At 33.8% G+C, this 23,967-nt stretch overlaps 1 non-coding gene across 1 annotated transcript; it reads right to left on the bottom strand.

Moving 5' to 3' along the window:
- Positions 1-1,345: 1,345 nt before the first annotated feature.
- Positions 1,346-1,451, bottom strand: LOC121215737 (small nucleolar RNA R71). Its single transcript, XR_005911713.1, has one exon. It is a non-coding gene; the product is annotated as a small nucleolar RNA R71 (small nucleolar RNA).
- Positions 1,452-23,967: the final 22,516 nt, after the last annotated feature.

Below are 23,967 nucleotides of genomic sequence, written 5' to 3' on the forward strand. Positions count from 1 at the left end.
ATGGATGTAGTAATTGAAAGGAGCATGCTTAATTTAGATCATAACTCGATTAAATTAAAGGTTTGTAATAACTTGTGGGAGCTCTATTGCCTTGCATACCTTTTAGATTTATTGATTAAATTGTTTCAAACCTAACTCATCCCTATTACTTCACATGAATTCCAAGAAACCCTTAGTTAAATATGATCATGGTAATATGTATGTTTTTCTAAGTAAAAGATTCCAAAAGGATTTAAAATTGGTTTCAAGCTTATGAATGATTGAGTTGGCATGAAATATTTTTCGGAACATTATTAAGCATGATGTAAATTAACTAAGTTGAATGATGTGATTATTCTAGCCTATTCATGTTATTGATTGTTGAAGTTTTTGAATTTGCTACTAAACCCAACTCATTCATTCCATTGCGTACATTGCATTTAGGTTAATTTGCATTAGGGATCACTTTGTATCTAGATTATTTAATTTTATTTCATCATCAATCACCTCAAAAATATTGAGTTTTTCTTACCAAATTGTTAATATTAATTTTACAATTAATTGATTAATATACACAGTCCCTGTGGAGACGATAACTCTTTTACTTACTTATTACTTGATAACGACTGTGTACACTTGCACAAACCATGCGTTACAAGTTTTTGGCGTCATTACCAGGGCTGTTGCGTTAATCATTTTTTGTGAAATTACTCTTTGCGATTTGGTTTTTGTTTTATATTATTTTATTTCTAACTTTACTAATTAATTTTTATTCTTTTTTGTTTAATTTTTGTGATTTATTTTCAGGTGTTTATGAGTATAAATCAAATCATCAATTTATTACATGTAGACCCTGAAATTGAACAAATATTTAGACAAAGAAGACGAGAAAGGATAGCCCAAAGACAAGTCGAAATAGAGCTTGGAAATCAAAATGATGTTCAAGGAAATGGAGCCGCTAATGTTCACAATCCAATCCTTATTATTGATGATAGGGATCGAGCCATAATACAGTATGCTGTACCCCTTTATAATGAACTTAATCCGGGAATTAGAAGACCAAAGATCGAGGCACACTAGTATGAATTGAAGCTAGTGATGTTTCACATACTTCAAACCATAGGCCAATTTAGTGGGATGCCCACAGAAGATCCACACCTTCACCTTTGATTATTTATGGAGGTGAACGATTCCTTCAAGATAGTTGGTGTAGCTGAAGACGCATTGAGGTTGAAGTTGTTTTCATACTTGTTACGAGACCGAGCATGAGCATGGCTTAATTAATTGCCCCCACATTCAATATTTACTTGGCAAGAGTTAGCTAAAGGCTTTTTAGTAAAGTATTTTCCACCTAGCAAAAAGGCTTAGTTGCGGAATAAGATCCCCACTTTCTAGCAAATGGATGATGAATCCTAATATGAGGCGTGGGAAATATTCAAGGAGTTATTTCATAGGTTCCTTCATTACGGGATTCCACATTTCATCCAGTTGGAGACATTTTATAATGGTTTCAACGCACACACAAGGTTGGTGGTAGATACTTCTACGAATGGTGCTCTCTTGTCGAAGTCTGATAATGAGGCTTACGAGATCATTGAAAGAATAGCCAATAACAATTACCAGTGGCTAAAAAATCAATCAACTTCAAGAAGACGAGTAGCCGGAGTGCATTAAGTAGATGCCTTCACTTCACTATCAGTCCAAGTATCATCTATCTCTTCAATGTTGAAACAGTTTACTACAAATAGTTTTAATCATGTTGCAACTCAATCACCTAGTCAATTCAATATTGTTTCCTGCGTATATTATGGCGGCATTCATTCTTTCAAGAATTGTCCATCAAATACGAAGTCAGTTTATTACGTAGGGAATCAACACTAAAATAGAAGTGAACAAAGACCGTAGTCCAACTTCTATAATCCTTCATGGAGAAACCATCCAAACTTTTCTTGGAATAACTAAGGAAATGGACCGAACAACACCTACATACAATATAAACCAAGTCAACTTCAAGGGTTTAATTAACAAGTTCCAAAACCACCACAAGCTGAATCATCTAATTGCTTGGAGAATTTGTTGAAGGCATACATGGTGAAGAATGACGCCTTAATCCAAATTCAAGCAACAACACTGAAAAATTTTGGAGAACCAAATTGGTTAGTTAGCTACGGAGCTTCGTAATAGACCGCAAAGAGCCTTGCCGAGCGATACAGCAAATTCAAAAAAATTGGGTGAGTAACACTGCAAGGTAGTCACTTTATGAAGTGGTAAGACTGTGGAACACAAGGAAGTTGTGATAGAAGATGAACCTATTGAGAAGGAGGAAAGTCAACCAATAGTTAAAATTCCCACAGTAGAAGAACTTGAACTTCCAAAGTTTGATGAGGTAAAATATAAACTAGTGAATTCTGATAAGCTAACACATTCTTTAGATACATATTTATCTCCTCAGAAAGGTTGTCCAGTCCAACCCAAAGTTCCATCACCTTCATATCATCAAATATTCTAGCCATATAAGTAGAATCATTAGGTACAATTCAAGAAGTTTTTGGATGTTCTAAAGCAACTTCACATCAACATACCATTGGTGGAAGATTTAGAACAAATTCTCAACTATATCAAGTTCATGAAGGACATTCTGTCCAAGAAAAAGAGACTTAGTGAATACAAGACTGTAGTTTTAACAAATGAGTGCAGTGCGTTATTACAAAACAAGCTACCTTCAAAACTGAAGGACTTTGGAAGCTTAATTATACCCTATAATATTGGAGAACCTTACTATGGTAAAGCTTTGTGCGACTTAGGAGAAATCATCAACTTGATGCCCAAATATATTTTTAAGATTTTGGGAATAGGTGAAGTAAGACCTACGACTGTGACACTCCAACTGGCGGATCGATCTTTAGCATACCCAAAAGGAAAGATCGAGGATGTTCTGGTACGTGTAGATAAGTTTATTTTTCCTGTTGATTTTATTGTCTTAGATTTTGAAGCAGATAAGAACGTGCCGGTCGTCCTAAGGAGACCTTTCTTAGCCACGAGAATAACATTAATAAACTTGCAAAAAGGTGAACTCATGATGAGAGTTTAAGACAATTAGGTAACATTTAATGTTCTAAAAGTAGTGAAATTTCCTGATCCAATAGAGGAATGTTCAGTGATGGAAGAGTTAGAAACCTTAATTTCTATGGAATGAGAGAATAATTTTGTAAATGACCCATTGGAGAGCAACTTAGGGACTAAACCATTGAAAGATGAAGAAGGTAATGAAAATATGGCTTTGATATACGCCAATCCGAAGAACTATGTTCAACCAACTCGGTTTGAACCATTAGAGTTGGAAGCTCGGGAATACACGCAACCAAAGTTGACAATCGAAAAACCACCTAAATTTGAACTTAAGTCACTTCCTTGCCATTTGAAATACATTTATTTGGGTAACTATTCTACTTTTCCTGTGATTGTTTCAGTAGAACTAGCAGAACACCAAAAGGAGCAGCTGATCGAAGTTTTAAAGAAATTTAAAAAGGTGATTGGTTGGACCATAGCTGATATTCGAGGAATAAGCATGTCTTTTTGTATACACAAGATTATCCTAGAGGAAGGAGAAAGAGTTAGAATTGATGGACAAAGAAGACTCAATCCAATCATGAAAAAGTTTGTTTGAAAGGAAGTTATCAAATGGTTAGATGTGGGAATTATCTACCCCTTTTTAAATAGTTCATGGGTAGGTCTGGTACAGTGTGTACCAAAGAAAGGTGGAATCACGATTTTTGAAAATGAACAAAATGATTTATTCCAGACAAGGATGATCACGGGTTAGAGAATTTGTATTGATTACAGAAAATTGATTCTAGACAATGATCATTTTTCGTTGCCTTTTATGGATCAAATGTTGGACCGACTGGCATGTAACAAATTTTATTACTTTTTTGATAAATATTCTGGATATAACCAAATAGTTGTAGCCCCGGAAGACCAACATAAATGACTTTTACTTGCTCGTATGGTACGTTTGCTTTTAGGCGAATGCCTTCCAGTTTATGTAATGCACCTGTCACATTTTAGCGATGTGTGATGGCAATATTTACTGATATGGTTGCAAATTTTGTTAGGGTTTTCATGGAAGACTTTTCTATTTTTGGTAACACTTACGATGTTCATTTGACTAATTTGGCTAAGGCACTGAAGAGATGCGAGGAGACAAATCTTGTCATTAACTGAGAGAAATGCCATATTATGGTTAAGGAGGGAATTGTCTGAGGACACAAAATTTCCAGAAACAAGATTGAAGTTGACAAAAAGGTGGATGTAATTGAAAAGTTACGACCACCAATCAGAGTTAAAGGAGTTCGAAGTTTCTTAGGCCATGTAGGTTTTTATCAAAGGTTTATTAAAGATTTTTCAGTAATTTCTAAACCTTTGCGTATGCTTTTAAAGAAAGACACCATTTTTATTTTACTAAAGCATGTTTGGAAGTTTAGTCTCGTCCCCAATAATTGTTACGCCTGATTGGAACGCACCATTCAACCTGATGTGTGACACAAACGATTTTGCTGTTGGAGCTGTAATGGGTCAAAGAAGAAACTAAATGTTTCATCCGATATACTATGCAAGTAAAACTTTGATAGGAGCGCAACTTAATCACACAGTAACTAAAAAAGAACTCTTTGTTATAGTTTTTTCTTCTGACAAGTTCCGTTATTATCTCATAGGTACCAAAGTTACAGTATTTATTGACCATGCGACCATTAAATACTTACTCACAAAGAAAGATTGTAACACCCCGTACCCGAGACCGTTACCGGAGTCGGACACGAGGGGTTCACAGACTAAATTCGCTTACTATCGCAGTCCATTTTAAAAATTTCCAGGCAGTTGGCTAACTGCGTCACTGTCACCTTAAAAATCATATCTTGAGTTTCACAACTCGAAAATCAGTTTCGTAATTTTTCCATGAAACTAAACTCATATGCCCATCCACATATTTTTTTCTAGAATTGTTGGTCGGGCCAATTAGTACAGTTTATTCGTTAAATTCTCCCCTGTTACAGGGTGCGACTACACTGACCTTCATGCATTACGATTTGGATATCTCCCTGCACAGAGTTTCAATACTGATGCCGTTTGTTTCTATAGAAACTAGACTCAGAGAGGAATCTATAAATATATGGCATGACTCCTAATTATCTCTAGTTAATTTATAATGAATTTCCAAAGTCGGAACAGGGAATCCAGAAACCGTTCTGGCCCTGTCTCACGAGAACCTGGATATCTCTTAACATACTGTCCATATGATCGTTTCGTTAATTTCCTATGAAAATAGATTCATCAAGGTTCGCTTACATAATTTATTCACTATTTAATTCCATTCCTACTATTTTTAGTGATTTTTCACATCCACATCACTGCTACTGCCAGCATCTATTTTTTTTTAAGGTAAACTTTACCTATTTCATGATCCTCCATGGATCAACTAGAGTTTGTCATACATATTCCAAAAGTGATCAAGAATAACCCTTCCCATGGCTAACCGTTACCAACATTTCCATACCTCTTGACGGACAACATACAAAACGATTATAATGCTATGATCAAAGTATATTTAAGCCATTTTCGCATGGCTATCCAAATTTACACAAAACCGAAGGGTACATGACCAACAACAAAAGGGTAGTCCTATACATGCCATTTCAAAGTTCAACCAAAATTGTACCAAAAGGGGGCTTTGATAGTGTGGGAGACTTCGACTTCCAAAAATCCCGAGTCCGATAGCTGACGAACCAAAATCTATAAAACAGAGATTCAAAGAACGGAGTAAGCATTTAATGCTTAGTAAGTTTTAAGCAGTGTCAACAGATAACAATCAAATTATAACATAGTTGTTCGTATTTTTTTATTTCACTTTTCCTTCGGGCATACCATCCCTTTACCGAATATGCACATCTCATCATATACAATAGGCAGATAAACTTTCACATAAAAGTGAGCTCATGTGACATAGATATATCGTATGATTTCACATAACCTCTCGCACTGATCCGATGTCACATAATCATAGGAATAGTCTCATAGATTGCTCTCGTATGCATCACATAACTACCTTATGATTTAGTGCAAATCAAGCTCACATATAAACTTGGAGTACATACCTGTTTAACCTTTCGCATTGAATATATTTATAAGCAATTCTTATTACGAAGTCTTACCCGGACATAATCTCCACACGAAGTTATCGGGTCTTACCCAGACAAAATCCCCACACGTAGTCATCGGGTCTTTAGAGCTCGGATATAGTACGAGCACGAAGCTTACGGACATTAATCAGTGATAATATTCTCGCATAAAGCCTGCGGGGTTTTAACCCGGATATAGTACTGACACAAATGCCCTTCGGGACTTATCACATTTATACACTTTCACATCCATCACGTTGGCCACTCGGCCCTGTCACATATATACACTTTCACATTCATCACATCGGCCATTAGGCCTTATCACATATATACACTTTCACATTCATCACATCGGCCATTAGGCCTTATCACATATATACACTTTCACATTCATCACATTGGCCATTAGGCCTTATCACATATATACACTTTCACATTCATCACATCGGCCATTAGGCCTTATCACATATATACACTTTCACATTCATCACATCGGCTATTAGGCCTTATCACATATATACACTTTCACATTTATCACATCGGCCATTAGGCCTTATCACATATATACACTTTCACATTCATCACATCGGCCATTAGGCCTTATCACATATATATACACTTTCACATTCATCACATCGGCTATTAGGCCTTATCACATATATACACTTTCACATTTATCACATCGGCCATTAGGCCTTATCACATATATACACTTTCACATTCATCACATCGGCCATTAGGCCTTATCACATATATATACACTTTCACATTCATCACATCGGCTATTAGGCCTTATCACATATATACACTTTCACATTTATCACATCGGCCATTAGGCCTTATCACATATATACACTTTCACATTCATCACATCGGTCATTAGGCCTTATCACATATATATACACTTTCACATTCATCACATCGGCTATTAGGCCTTATCACATATATACACTTTCACATTTATCACATCGGCCATTAGGCCTTATCACATATATACACTTTCACATTCATCACATCGGCCATTAGGCCTTATCACATATATATACACTTTCACATTCATCACATCGGCCATTAGGCCTTATCACATATATATACACTTTCACATTCATCACATCGGCTATTAGGCCTTATCACATATATACACTTTCACATTTATCACATCGGCCATTAGGCCTTATCACATAGAATCCTAAATCAAAATATAGATTTTCATGTATTCACATCACAATTATCCAAATATACTTCACATACCACATATACTTTCACGTATACACACTGTCTTGGCTGAATCTACATCTATCATTTTCCAATATCACAATTTAGAATTCACGTATGGGTTTAATCAATAGCTTATGAGCAACTAAAACAAGTTTATCAAGGTTTACAACACAATCTCAATTTCAGCACAAGCTGTTTTTCCTGAGCAATAGTCACTAAATTATTTATAACTGAAGCTACAAAACTCCAAATCACTTTCCGTTAATTTTTCCTGAATATAGACTCGTATATCTTCCATCCATAAAATTTCCAGAATTTTAGGTTTGGCCAATCAATACCAGATTTTTCTTAAAGTTTCCCCTGTTTCACTGTTTGACTAATCTGACCACTCTTCACTACGAATCAAATTTCTCATTTTACAGAATTCAAAATGTGTTGTATTTGATTTCATTTGAAACTAGACTCATTAAGGAGTCTAAGCATATAAATTTTATCTTATAACCATTTTTGTACAATTTATAATGATTTTCTAAAAACAGAACAGATGATTACAGTGTCATTCTGCGCTGTCTCACACAACTTTAAGTATCTCATTATCGGAAATTCCTTTGCTTACACGGTTTCTTTTATAAGAAACTAGACTCATTAAGCTTTAATTTCATGTCTCATTCAGCCTCTAATTCAAATCCATAAATTTATGGTGATTTTCTAAAGTCACGTTACTGCTGCTGTCCTAAGCAGACTATTTCAAATTTCCCTTAAATTCCCAAGCTCAAACACTTAAGAACTTACCATTTGAGCTTAGAACATATCATGGCCACATCATATCTTATTAAATCAACTCATCATGTCCTATTATAATTGAATTTACTCAACGTTTAAACACTTAAAACTTACCTCGGATGTTGTCGAACAATTTCGGCGGCTATTCGACCACTTTTTCCTTCCCTTTATCGGATTTAGTTCCCCTTTGCTCTTGAGCTTAATTCAAACAAATTTAACTCATTAAAGTCTCATTTTGCTAGCTTATGGCCGAATATACACATAACTTATGTACTTATTCATGTAGCCGAACATACATGTCTATGTTGGGGCCGATTGCATCACAACACCGTACCATTTCAATTTTTGGTCATGGTTAAACAAAGAACTTAATGTCTCAATCAAAAATGCTAAAAGAAGATTCAAGAATCATCAATCCACCATCACATGCACCATTACAAAGCTTCACTTTTAGCATGCAAATGATATCAACACCAATCCACCTTGGCCGAATATCATCTCCATGACATAGTAAAGATTTGAACCATGGGCTATTTAGAACTCAAGCTAACTACTAAAACATGCATGCATCTCATGGAACATCATCAAACATACCTTAGTCTATCAAACCACCATAGCCGATTTCCTCAAAGCTCTTTTTCCTTCTTTTTCTTTCTCCTATTCGGCCAAGAACAACATGAGAGCCTTTCTCTTCTTTTTTTTTTTGTCATGCATGAGAATGATGAACACATTTTTTTCTCTTTGTTTTCTTCCTTCAATTTCTTATTAGTTTATTGCCCATGCTTCTTATTTTATTTTTCCATTAACACAACATGTTTTGCCCATCATCCCTTGTCATGGCCGGCCACTAGTACTTAAATGGGGGGAAATTGACATGCAAGTCCACCCCTTTGATTACATGCACTATTAGGCCACTTGCATTTGCCTAGCACATTTCTAAATTTTCTCACATAAGTCCTATCAACTAAATTCACATGCAATTAACTAAATCGAAGCTTAAAACTTTCACACATTTATATTCACATATTTTAGGCAATAATTATCACATTAAAATAATTTGGTGACTCGGTCTAGCGGTCCCGAGACCGCTTTCCGACTAGGGTCACTTTAGGGGTGTCACAAAGATGCTAGACCAAGACTAATTCGATGGATACTTTTACTCCAAGAATTTGATCTTGAGATCCCAGACAGAAAAAGTGTTGAAAACTAAGTAGCTGATCACTTGTCGACGTTGGAACAAAACGAGGTAACTCATTCACTTTTTCCAATTAATGAAAATTTTCCAGATGAGCATATCTTTGAGGTAAGTCGAATTCATGAAATACCTTGGTTTGTTGATTATGCGAATTATTTAGCATGTGGAATAATAACTTGAGAAACAATATACCAACAAAGGAAAAAATTCCTTCACGATAGTCGGTATTATTTTTGGGAGGATCCGTTTTTGTTTAAACAATTTGCAGATAACATAATCAGGAAGTGCGTAGCTGGAAGTGAAATTGATGAGATCTTGTATCGCTGTCATTCATCTCCAAATGGAGGACACTTTGGTGGTTTTTGCACTACATCTTAGATTTTACAAGTAGGATTCTTTTGGCCTAAAGTGTTCTAGGATGTGTATGCATATGTGAAAAATTGTGATAGATGCCAAAGGACTGAAAACATATCAAAGAGGAATGAGATGCCTTTGACAAATATTTTAAAGGTAGAATTATTTGATGTATGGGGCATTGATTTTCTAGGCTTGTTTCCTTCTTCTTATAGTAATAGGTATATCTTAGTAGCTGTGGATTACGTATCAAAGTTGGTTGAAGCTGAAGTATACCTAACAAACGATGCTAAGGTTGTTATGTAATTCCTACATAAGTATGTATTTACACGGTTTGGGACTCCTAGAGCTATAATTAAAGATGAAGGATCTCACTTTGTAAATAAATGACTTAAGTGGTTTCTTGACAAGTATGATGTGAAATATAAAATTGTCACTGCCTATCATCCATAGTCAAATGGGCAAGTTGAACGGGTGAACCGTGAGATCAAAGGTATCCTTGAGAATGTGGTGCGACCTAATAGAAAAGATTGGTCTCGAAGGCTCGATGATGTTCTATGAGCCTATTGAATTGCTTTTAGGACACCGTTAGGAATAAGTCCTTATCGGTTAGTCTTTGGGAAGACATGCCGTTTGCTGCTTGAGTTGGAAAATAAAGCTCACTAGGACTTGAAACAATTAAATTTGGATCTAAAGTAAGCCGGTGAGAGAAGAATGTTACAACTTGATGAGCTTGAGGAGTTGAGGTTATTTTCGTACGAGAATGCTAAGATGTGTAAAGAGAAAGATTAAGAGATGGCATGGCAGTTGTATACAACCTCGAGAATTCAAAGAAGGACAAAAAGTGTTGTTCAATTAGAGGCTAAAATTATTTCCGAAAAAACTCAAATCCCGATGGAAAGGGCCTTATATCATTCAAAAATTTTATCTATATGGAACTATAGAATTGTGCGACAACAATGGATGTGAAATTGAGTTAATTGAAACCTTGTTCAATTGATTAGACCTTTGATTTTCATATTTTTATTTTTAATAAATGACATACTTAGAAATTATTTTTCTTAAATTAGAACATTAAATTAATTTTTGTTTGAGAAGATCGAAATTTAAGCGGGACCATTATTGACTGCTCCAACCTTTCCTGGATATTGATTTAATGTAATTTTCCAAGAATAAAATTTCTAAGTAATCCAAAATAAATTTTAATTTTATTTGTTTATGCTTAATAAGAGGGTTAATTTAGCCCAAATACTAATCAGTTTATTTTTCTAGTTCAGTTCAAATTATTCAAATAATTACAGATTGGGCTCAAGGCCCAAAATGATAAAGAGGAGGAAAATACCTATACAAGTGTCGTCTATAAACCCCCCAAAAAAGTATTTTTTGCTGCCACTTTTATTCCCTCCATACCTTGCCACCCATGTCACTACCTTTAGCTAAATTTTAGCTAAAATTTACCCTAATCTACTACTATATAATGCCCTCTTTACCATTATATTTTTCACATGATTCAAGTAATTAGCTTCAACCATAGCCGCCTATATATTTTCTCTTTGTCGTTAGCCTCAAATCTCAAAATTCTCCACAATTTCCCTTCATTGTCACAAAACCCTGCAATCGCCATCGCACACCTTTCGCAACTGTAATTCCATCACTGTTGCAACGCTGTTGTCGTTGCCGCAATCTTTTACCTTCACACCTTGCCGATTCCTTCTTCTTCCTTTGCTTAAATTTCTCTTATTTTTTTGAGAAAAGTTTCCATAATTCACAAAAGAACTAGATCTTCCAAAACTATTACCGAGAATCCAATTGTGATTCAAGATGAGGAAGCAAGGGAAAGATCTGATTCTTTCTTCAAAAATCAACCCATGATGCCGGAAAAACATTTCAATTTGAAGAGCAATGACAAAATGGTTATGCCTTTATCAATTCAAAAAACCATTGATGCTTTAAATTGGAATCAATTTTGTAATGCACAATCAATGCCCGAAGTGGAATTACTGCGAGAGTTCTATGCCAATTTAACCATGCCAGATGCTAATGGGGTTCTTGTTCATAAAAAGAAGGTACCCCTTACTTCTAAGTCCATTAATGATTTGTTTAACTTACCTGATCTTGAGGAAGATGAGTACCCTGCCATGATGACGAATATCAATTGGGATTTTCTTCAACAAGTACTTAATGTTGTTATAAATTCGGGTTCCCAATGGATTATAAGGAAGTACGGTAGTCATTCTTGCCGAAGGGAGTATTTAAAATCAGTGGCTAAGGTATGGTTCTATTTTGTTCGATATAGCTTCATGCATATCTCACATAGTTCCACTATCTAGATGGAACGAATACTTTTGTTTTATGCGATTATGACAAAAAGGTTTATCAATGTTGGGAGAATTATTCTCAAGGAGATTCAAGATTGCGTTAGGAAAAATATAGAAAGTGCGTACATTCCATCATTGATTACTTCACTTTGCTTAAAGGCCCAAGTAAGATCAAAAGCAAACCTGAAGGGTCGTTATGTTCAAGGTTGCATAACAAGGCATGATCTTGAAATACTAGTGAAAAATGTTGAATTTTTGAACCAAGTTGCGCAGAATGAACCGGAATCTGACGAGTTATCAACCAAATATGAACCAGAAGCTGACTTAGTAAATGAAACAGAAGAAGAGAAACTGAAGTGGAACCAAACAACCATAAACCAAGGGTGGAACAAAATGTTGCTAAACCACTAGAGCCAAGTCTTAATCCTGAGTTGACCATTCCAATGCCTACTTCTTCAAACACTATGAAGAAATCGAAATTTTCAACTATGATGGATATGTGGAAATTCATACATAACCAACAAGCTTACTGGAGATATGCAAAAGTTAGAGATGATACCATACAAAATACTTTTAAGAATATCTCTAACTGTTTTGGTCCTAATTTTCTAGATCATATCTTCGAGACATGGCAAAGGAGATTGTGGGATCAAGTGTGAAAAAAAGGGAAAAGGAAAAAGGCATGGAGGATGGCAGGAGTTAAAAGGGGGATATTTTCTTTTTCTTAAGCATTTAATTTAGGCATCTACATTTCTTTTATGAGTTAGTATTTTGCTTTCGCACAATAAATAGGAAATTACAAACATGAATAAATTAAGCTCAATGCCTCTTCTCTAAAGCAAAGTAGTGAAGTAATGTGAATGAACATGTCTAAGATTGAATTGTTAAGAAATATTTGGTACTTACGCAGTGTTTATGACTCACCTCTATTTTCTTGCAATCTTACTTGGTGTTCAGTTCTCATTCATTATTTTGTTTTCGGAATGAGGACATTGCTTCTTTTTAAAAGGGGGTAAGGCAATATTTGCATGAATTTTATTTTTTTCTTAAGTATGATTCAATGTTTACACATAAGTATGCTGAAATAAAATGATGTTCAAAGAAACTTTTTGTTCATAATTTAGCTCAAATGCAAGTATGATTTTTGATTTTATTTGAGTTTTTTTATGTTAACTTAAGTTATGGAATACTCTTACATTCTTAGGTCTTATATAGTTTCTGCCATCAAAATTTAATTTTCTTAGAAATAGACATGCATGAAGGTTTAAGTCCTTAGAATTGACTTAGTAACTTTCTTGACGCAAAATCCTAGGAGGCATAACAATCTAAACATGATATAGGCACATTTTCTTTGGATCGTTTGAGCCTTTCAAGCCTACCATATGAATTTGACCATTAAAACTTTAGTTTGAGCCTTTAAGCCTAATTTATTGTCATTTACCTACATCATAAGTCATATTACCATCTTTTTAAGTTTTATCTTATTTTTTTGCACCTATCTTAACTATACTTGTCTTGGTGAGCAAAGATTGAGGAAAAATTCAGAAAGATGTGTATGTTCATATATTAAAAATAAAGAGAAAAATCTTTGTTCAAATCGCTCAAAGCAAAAAGAGCAAAATAAATACTCAAAATATCGAGAAGTAGGAAAAACTCGTTAGTAGGAAGGATGTATCTTGAAAAGATCCGAGCCAAAGTTAGGGTTAAGATTATTGAACCTAAAAATTCACTTCTCTTTATCCCTACTTGGAGCCTAGCCCCATTACAAACCTATAAAAGACCTATTGATTTTGATAATTATGACGACAACATTAGTGGAAAGGAGTCGTTAGGCTTGACATATGAGGACCATTAATTAAACCTTGTGATTGTTTTGTATAGTTGATGAGGAACTTTGATTTAATGGTGAATATTATGTATGACCTTGAAAAGCATGCACTCTATGACTTATGTTAGCATTTTCCCTCACTTAGTATAAAATTTGGAAATAATGTTTGCACATGAGTGACTTGTCAACAAAAAGAGTTTGTGAGCATGACTTTGTTGATGTATGTTTATGTGCAAAAGTTTATTCTACTTAGGAATTCTATTTAAACTTATTTCAAGATTGTCTTACCTATATTTTTGCTTTGCATTACTCGGGACAAGAAATGGATTAAGTTTGGGGGGTGTATAAACTTTAAATTTTATAGGTTTTTTTAGTAGTTTATGACATCTTTGTACTTAAAAATAATATTAATTCCAAGTATTTAATAATTAATTGGGCGAATTTTGTTCATATTAAGATAATGGGCAAGATTTAATTAAGAATACAATTTTGTGCTACTTTGCATTAAATTTGTGCGTAATTTAATTATTTTATGCTACACATTAATCTTGATTTAATTGTTGCAATTGCACCAAGGACTTATGCATAGCTTATTTATTAAAGCTACATGGACATGAGCAAAATTCACTCTATATGGACAACAAAGGCAAGCAAAAATGGGCCATGAAGAAATTAATTTGATCCAATTAAAGTTGGTGCAATTGATGAACAAGTCTAACAAGTATTTGGGTCATCAACCCGTCCAAAAAGGGAGAATGAAGCCCAATTCAGCAAGGGCATTTGGGCAGCTCAAAATTCACTTTTGGGAGATTTACTGGAATCCTGACAATTGAAAGTAAATAAAAAATTAGCACACAAACTTTACCCTTGAAACCGTCCACCACCTTGCTTGATTCAAGCATGATTTCATGCATGAATCAAGCAACTAAATAAACTCCTATCTCCATAATTTATGGTCGGCCATGGGAAAGAGAAACCTAAGGGACTTTAAGCTATTTTTAGCAAACCTACTAGCCATCCATCCATTATAAATACTACCCTCTACACCCTCAACAATTATCCCTCATTCAACATTCATTCTTTATTTCTCATTCTTTCCTCTCATTACATTTTCTCTCTCTTTCACGCATAGCAATCCCCATTTCTCCTCTACATTAGCTAGCAAATCCTTGAGAAAATACTCTTTTGGCCAGCCACCTTGAGGAGCACTTTGCGAAGGGGCAAACACGAGGATTGGAGGAAGTCACTACGATTGATTCCCGAAGAACTGTCGAATCAATTATAGTTTATTCTTCCCTATCTTTGTTTTATTTTGGATATTAATCATGTTCAAAATTTGTTTTGTTATTTTTTCATCAACAATGGTAGCTTAATTTTTTTAGCTAGAATGATTACATCAATTAAATGAAATTCATTTAAATTATGTTTATGATGTTCCGTGCCTCAGTCATTAATTCTTTCAATTAAAATCATGCATGTATTTCATTCATGAAAATGTTATTGAATGCATCAGAATTAGTTTATCAATCCTAACCAGATGGCGATTAATGGATGTAGTAATTGAAAAGAGCATGCTTAATTTAGATCATAACTCGATTAAATTAAAGGTTTGTAATAACTTGTGGGAGTTCTATTGCCTTGCATACCTTTTAGATTTATGTGATTAAATTGTTTCAAACCTAACTCGTCCCTATTACTTCACATGAATTCCAAGAAACCCTTAGTTAAATATGATCATGGTAATATGTATGTTTTTTCTAAGTAAAAGATTCCAAAAGGATTTAAAATTAGTTTCAAGCTTATGAAAGATTGAGTTGCCATGAAATATTTTTCGGAACATTATTATGCATGATGTAAATTAACTAAGTTGAATGATGTGATTATTCTAGCCTATTCATGTTATTGATTATTGAAGTTTTTGAATTTGCTGCTAAACCCAACTCATTCATTCCATTGCATACATTGCATTTAGGTTAATTTGCATTAGGGATCACTTTGTATCTAGATTATTTAATTTTATTTCATCATCAATCACCTCAAAAATATTGTGTTTTTGGTGTAGAAATATGGTTTAATAAAATAATAAATTTAATTTAGAAAATTAATAATGAAATAATCTAATAAATGTTGGTAATTGATGAAGAGTTGAATACCATTGAGACTTGGTTCAGTGGGCTGGTGGAGGGCTGACAGTAGGCAACACCAGTGCTGGTGGAGGACTGAAGTAGACGACACCAATTGATGTGATCATTCGGTCATGGGGCCTAAGGCCTAATCAATTTTTTTAATTTATGCCTACACACACATATATATGAGTGTGTGTGTGTATGGACCGTTTGTGGTTTGAAGAAAAAAAATTGAGTTTTGGTTTTCATAGAACGGTGAAGAAAAAGAAGCAGGTAAAAGGTTTGTATGTGAATTTTATTTTTTTTGTTATTGATTTGTTTATTTTACAAATGGTTGTGTTGATTTTATTGGTTTTTTTGATTTTGTAGAAATGGTGTGTTTGAAAGAAAGACATGTATGTTTCTATTTTTTTCTTAAGATTTTGTTTTTTGTTTTGTAATTTTTATTTAAATGCAAATAACAAAAGAAAGGGTATTTGTTTAATTTTTGTTGATAATTTGTTTTGTACGGAGGGTGTTTTCAAGAAAGGGAGCAGGTATGTTTCTGGTTTTTTTTTAAAACATTTTTTATGTACTTTGTAACACCCTAAATCAGACCTAAATGCTATGGCGAAATCTCAGAAATTACATTAACAACATTCGGAAATAATTTACTTGTTAAAGATAACTAGGTTCCAATTGTTTTTATGAAAACTTTAAAATTTAAATACCGAGTGATTTTATTTTTTTAAAAATACTTATTAAAACATGATTATTTGAAAAAGACAGTATTTATCGTAATGTCATTTTTAGGTTATTTAAAACAAGGAATTTGAAAGTTAATTATTTTTTAAAATAGTTTTAGGTAAAAATCTTTAGCAGTGGACTTTCAAAAATACTTAGAAAATCGCGAGTTATAAATTTGTTTAAAACTAAGTAAAATAACAAATAATTTGGATAAACCTGATAATGTAAAATATTAGAAATCTCATCAGTTTGCATGCATGCATGTAAATTTTATAGTTAAAATAAAGAAACACCCAAATAAAATGTCCAATGTCCAAAGTCCAAAAATAACATCTCAATAATTTATTAACTTATTATTAAAAACCATCCGAGAGGCTCCATTGAATATTGAATCTAAGTCCTAAGTTCGAGTATTGCCTGAAAGGTTATGAAACTAAAGTAGTGAGCTTTTAAAGCCCAGTGTGAGTCTATTCAACAATTAAATAACAATGAGCATATAATCATCATACAACATAATCAATTCTCCTTATGCACATGATCACGGTAATGTGATTTTTATAAAACACTTAAGCAAATTTGTTTTAAAAATCTACCCATCACTGTTACACTCCAAAATCAAGTTCCCAGGACTCGTCCATTCAAACACTCCAGTTTGTGGACAAACCACCAATAATGCAGACAAGCTCTCACTAATGTGGTTGAGTCACCAGTAATGCAGATAAAATGCTAGTAGTGCAAAAAAGCTTTTAGTATTGTAAATAAACAACCTGTAATGTGGTCAAGCCACCAGTAGTGCAGATAAACTGGTGCAGAGAAGCTACCAGTATTGTAGATAAACTGCCAGTACTTCCTCCTTACACATGTTCTACCCCATGCATGTGATATGGCCACATAAACATATTTTAACTTCATACAAAATTTCACTTTTAGGCAGTCTGAACAGATTTCTCACTTAAGAGATTAACAGAATTATATGTATCCGAGATTGTGAGATTGCACGGAGTTTCAACATCCATTATTTCTGATCATGATCCGAGATTTACATTGAGATTTTGGAGTAAACTTTACGAGGCTTTTGGCATTTAGACTAATTTCAGCATAGTGTTTCATCCTCAGACTGACAGGCAATTAGAATGACTAATTCAGATTCTAGAAGATATGCTGAGATGTTGTATACTCGAGTTTGAAGGTAGTTGGGAAAAGTACTTACTGTTAGCTGAATTCGCTTATAATAACAATTATCAATCTAGTATAAAAATGACACCACTTGAAGCTCTCTACAGAAGAAAGTGAAACACCATTGTATTGGTCTGAATAGAGTGAATCCAAAATGTTGAGAATTGATTTGATTCGAGAAGCTGAAGTCAAAGTTTGGGTTATTCGAGATTGCTTGAAAGTTGCTCCTAATCGTCAGAAATTTTATTCGGATCTAAAAGGAAAAGATATAGAATTTGCTGCTGATGATCGAGTATTCCTAAAACTCTCCCCGTGGAAAAAAGTGTTACGTTTTGGCAGAAAAGGAAAGCTGAGTCCGAGATTTATTAGACCGTACGAGATTGTTGAAAGAATCGGCCTTGTAACTTACAAATTAGCTTTGCCCTATGAACTCGAGAAAATTCATAATGTGTTCTATGTTTCAATGCTAAGACGGTACAAATCTGATCTTTCGCATGTGATTCCTCATAGTGAGATTGAACTACAGCTAGATTTGACGTATTCGGAGGAACCAGTGAGAATTTTAGCTCAGGAAGTAAAAGAATAGCGGAATAAATGAGTACCGCTAGTAAAGATCTTGTGGCATCATCATGGTACAGAAGAAGCTACATGGAAAACAAATGAATCGATGAAACTACAATATCTGAATCTGTTCTCAGGTAACAATTTCGAGGACAAAATTTCCTAAGAGGGAGAGTTGTAATAGCCTGATTTTCAGTGGTGACGGAATAGTGGTTCGAGACCATAAATTTCTATCGCATCAACTCATAAATATTATTTTTAGAATATTTATAGAGTCATTAGAGTTGTGTTAAATTTTGGTTAAGAAATTTTAATGTTTAGATAGTTAATTTAGGAAAAATGACTAAACTGAAAAAGGTGCAAAATTTAGTAAATCTTGAAATTCCATTGATTTGATAGTTTAAATATGAAATGAAAATGGACTTAAATAATAATTAGTCCATTTGGATATTAATGGACCATAATAGGCTTTTAAATTGTGGTTTTATAAGGTTTTAATTAAGGGTGATTATGTAATTTAGTAAATAAAGTTTAATAAAATAAAACCAAAATCATCATCATCTTTATGGATGTTCCATCGAAGACCTAAAGCATTTCACCATTTTTGAAGCTTAATATTCGGCTATCATAGGAACCTTGCATGTAAGTCCGTTTTAATTCTATTTCTTGTAATTTTTATGTTTTTGAGATCATTGCAACTAGGTCTAGCTATCCCGTACCCTCGTTTTTGAATTTGTTAAAAATTTTGGAAGTTTTTATTGATGAATATTGAATTTTTTTTGATGAATATCCTGTATTTGGAGTTTTGATTGTGTTGTTTGATGATTTTGTAAAATGATTTTTGTTAGATTTTGATTTTAGGGTTAAATTGTAAAGATGAAAAAATTTTAGGTTTTGATAGTGAATTTAATGTTAATTAAGGACGATTGAAGGCCTAGTATATTTGAGTAGAATTTTGATTTGAGAAAAATGGTTAATTTGATGAATTTCAGGTTAAGGGACTAAATTGCAAAAATTGTAAAAGTTTAGGGTAATTGTATAAATTTTAAAAATAAAAGGGTATTAATTGTAAAATAGATTGGAATGTGAAATGTAAGCAGATAATTGAGAAATTTTATATTTAGATCAAGATCCCATAGATACTTGTGGAAAAAGAAAAATTACGGAATAGTCCCTTAACTTCTACAACTACTACAATTCAGTCCAGGAAACTTCGTACGATTTAAAATTTAATATCTAAATGAATTGTTGAATAGTATAATGGTATAATATATATATTAAATTGTTGAAAATGAATGATTATTTGAGATATGTTATTGAATTTGATGATCGGGTTGGATTGAACGCGGGATAGAGTACAATTGTGATAAGGTGTGTTATGGGGATTGGAGTGGAGATGGTTATGGAGTGATGTATATATATATTACTCAAGTAAACTGAGGTGTAGCATTTGTTGTGAACTCTAGTGTTATACTCTTTATTTGGTGTGTTTTGGAGGGGCTAGCTCTTATAAGTATTGATGTGTTTCGGTTGGACTAGCTCTTATAAGCATTGGTGTTTTTCGGAGGGATTGGCTCGTGTGAGCATCTGGTGTGTTTTAGTTAGACTGATGATGTACTCATATCCGTAAGTTATTCTTCAAATTGAAAATCTCAGTAAGGTAATTTTGTTTAATGAATTTGATGGGTTTGCTATACGTTGAGTATTAAATTGAATATATGTGTGATTTATCGGTTGAGATTGTAGATGACAGGAAACCTTCGTGGTTGAATGGTTATTTTTTGAATTGTTGTATTTACTTCGGTAAGATTTATCGTTTTAATACGTCGAACTTACTAAGCTTCATTGAGCTTACTTGTGTTGTTTAATGTTCTTGTAGATACCCGGAAGGTTGGACGATCGGATCGATACTCAAGTCACACTATCTAGCTTATTTCGGTAGTTTTTGGAATGTTTGATTTGGTTTATATGGCATGTAATAGGCTTTTGTGTAGTTATTACTAATGTTTTGGATTAAGTAAAATGCTAAGTATGATATTATATGTAAATTTCCATATTATATAATGTATGTGAATGAGGTAGATGTTTCAAAGCAAATAGAAATGGTATGTGTTAATGATATTTGTATTTAAGGTACCTATGATAGGTACATTGGTTAAGTGTTGATTTAATGAATTGATAAGTTGTGTTTGAGGTTTTATTTTGATGTACAATTGTATATACTTGTGGTACCAACGACGTCACATTGGTTAGGCACTTAATAGGTTAATTTTGGTATGTTTTTGGCTTGATTAATGACATTTTTAATAGGTATTTTGGTTGGTATTTGAGTTTTTTAAGGTCTAAGTAAGCTTGAAATGTTAAACTTTTTGTTTAAGGTTCATTTTGGGTCCACATAGCCTGAGACACCGGTGTGTGACTCAACCGTGTGTGACACACGACCGTGTGTCCCGTGTAGGTTTAAAAGCATGCAAGTCTAAATTTTACTCAAAGAATTAAACAAGTGAGAGCATGGGCCAGAACAAGATCATGTGTCCCTATTTCGAAGGCTACATGGCCTAAGACACGAGTGTGTGTCTCAGCCGTGTGACCTCTGCAGTCTAAATTTTTCTAATTTTACTTAAACTTTCCATATGTTTCTAATTTAGTCTTGGATTGTTTCTAAAGTATTTTTAGGGCCTCGAGGGTTCGATTAAGATATGTTATGAATGTAATTGAATGTAATTAAACTAAGTTTACATTGATGTATGAATTGAAAGGTTTACTATTTTGTTTGCACGGTAATGCTTTGTAACCCTATTCTGGTGACGGATACGGGTTAGGGGTGTTACATCACCCACTCCTTTTTATCCATTGTAGACAAGTAGTGTCATTGTGAGCGGTGTGGTCGAGGGGTGATCCAAGCTAAACTTTTAGTTACTATTAGGAGGTGTTATTTGCTTATTTTTGTTCTTGGGAATAAAAGGCAATTTGGTAGATTTTATGTCAGTTTTGCTATGATCTTTAATTGATTGCATGCATGTTAATCTTGATGATTTGTGGGCTTAGAATATGATGTTTGGGATTGCTATTTGGGACATTTTGGTGTTTATTTTGCGAGGTAATTGATGCATGACGTTTAGAACTATTTTGGTATGATTTATGTGCTGATATATATTGTGTTTTTAAGGTCTGGAATAGAGGTATTGATATTTGGGTTTTTAAAATGATACCTCTAAAATTTTTGAAGTGCAGGAAGTCAGTTTTGCTAGTTGGTATCGATATTTTATCACGAGTATTGCTACTTGGGGTGAAATTATCAATACTTGTTCAGTAGTACCGATATTTTTCGATAGTTAGGCTTTTAAAACGAGAAACAAAATGCTAGTTTGGTATCGATTTTCCAAGTGATATCGATACCACTTGAGAGAATTATCGATACCTTATTTTCAGTATTGATACCTACGTAAAAATTTTAAGAAATTTTGTTAAGTGTTCCTAATGTAAGTTTAGTACTTATTTTATGTTTATTGAACGAATGCTGACACGTTTTATCGATAAAAAGTAAATGTATGATTGGCAATTCATGTGAATGCTATGTTAATAAATATATATAAAAAAGATGCATGTGTAATAACATAACGATTTGATATGAACATGATGTGAGACAGTGGTGTGGTGTCCTAGTATCTAGGATCGACGACCGAGTCGGGTATGGGGTGTTACATACACCGCAACAGAATGGGGTGGTAGAACGAATGAATCGAACATTACTGGAGAAAGCTTGATGTATGCTATCCAATGTTAGATTGGGTAGAGAGTTTTGGGATGAGGCTATAACGCATACATGCAATCTCATTAATCGCCTACCATCTACAGCAATTAAAGGGAAAAACCATTAGAGAATTGGACTAGGAAGCCTGCTACAAATTATGATTTATTACATGTGTTTGGTCCCGCTGCATACTATCATGTTAAGAAATCGAAGTTGGATCCAAGAGCTAAGAAAGTAATGTCCTTAGGGATCTCTTCTCGCATAAGGGTTTTCACCTCTGTTGTCCAAAAACGAAGAAGATTATCTTTAAAAGGGATGTCATCTTTGATGAATCTACTATGTTTTCAAAGGTGCAAAAGGAGCAATCAGATGATACTCATAAGTAGGTGAAGTTTGAAAAAGTGATGATTCCAACAAATGGAGAAGTTAAAGATTCTGCTATGGTAGAAGTAGACTCTAATAGGGAGGATTTAGTGAAGAGGAGGTTTAGACCCAAGAACTTCTATAGCAACTTGAATCAATTGCAACTAATAAACCAATGAGAATAATTAGAAAGCATGCTCTCTTTGCTGATATGGTGGAATACGTATTACCAATTGTAGCTGATGACATTCCTATTACTTTTGATGAAGCAACTCATAGTTCTGAAGAAGAAATGTGGAGGATTGCCATGAATTAAGAAATGCAATCCCTTCATAATAATCAGACTTGAAAGCTAGCTAGTCTGCTGAAGGGAAAGAAGATAATTGGGTGCAAGTGGGTGTTTACAAAGAAAGAAGGATTTCCTGGCCAAGATAAGGTGCGCTACAAAGCAAGATTGATGGTGAAAGGTTATGCCCAAAAGGAGGTAATTAATTACAATGATGTGTTTTTCCAGTTGTGAAACATTCTTCCATTAGAATTTTAATGGCTTTGGTGGCATTGTTGGATTTGGAACTAGTTCAGTTGGATGTAAAAATTACTTTTTTACATAAAGACTTGGAAGAGGAAATCTATATGACTTAGCCGGAAGGATTCAAGGTTGTTGGAAAAGCAGTTAAGGTTGTGAGGAAGTATATGCATGATCCAGGAAAGGAGAATTACAAGCTGTTAAATGGATTTTGCGGTATATCTATAATACGATGGATATTGGATTATTTTGAGTAGGAAGTTAATCAGGGTGTGGTTGGATATTATGATTCAAACCATGCTAGTGATGTGGATAAACAATGGTCAACTACTGGTTATGTGTTTACTCTTGCAAAGGCGCCTATTAGTTGGAAGTTTACTTTACAGTCAACAATTACCTTATCTATTATAGAAGCGGAGTATATGGAAATCACAGAGGCTGTAAAATAGGCAAGTTGGCTTCAAGGGTTGCTTGGTGAACTGGAATTTAAATAGAAGTATCTTAAAGTATATTGCGATAATCATCGTGCTATTTAGTTGGCAAAGAATCAAGTTTATCATGCAAGGACGAAGCACATTGATGTCTGGTATCATTTTGTACAAGAGACTCTGGGAATTGATCAATGTTAAAACTTGAAGATTGAATTTTGAAGGCACTATCAAATGTTGTCTTGCAAGGAGATTGATGATGTGGAAATTTGATAAGGTGGTAAAGTGCTTGTACTACTATAAATAGAGGTGGTCTCTCCACCTCTAAATCATTCCAAAATTTGCCAATTTTTCTCTTTTCCTATTTGTAATTTTCACTTGTATCTTTTGTAGTGAAATATATTTTGTTAGGATTGACCCGATTAAGAAACAAGTAAAAAAAATAGCGGAATAAAT

The sequence above is a fragment of the Gossypium hirsutum genome, chromosome D03, assembly GCF_007990345.1.
Source record: "Gossypium hirsutum isolate 1008001.06 chromosome D03, Gossypium_hirsutum_v2.1, whole genome shotgun sequence".
NCBI lineage: Eukaryota > Viridiplantae > Streptophyta > Magnoliopsida > Malvales > Malvaceae > Gossypium > Gossypium hirsutum.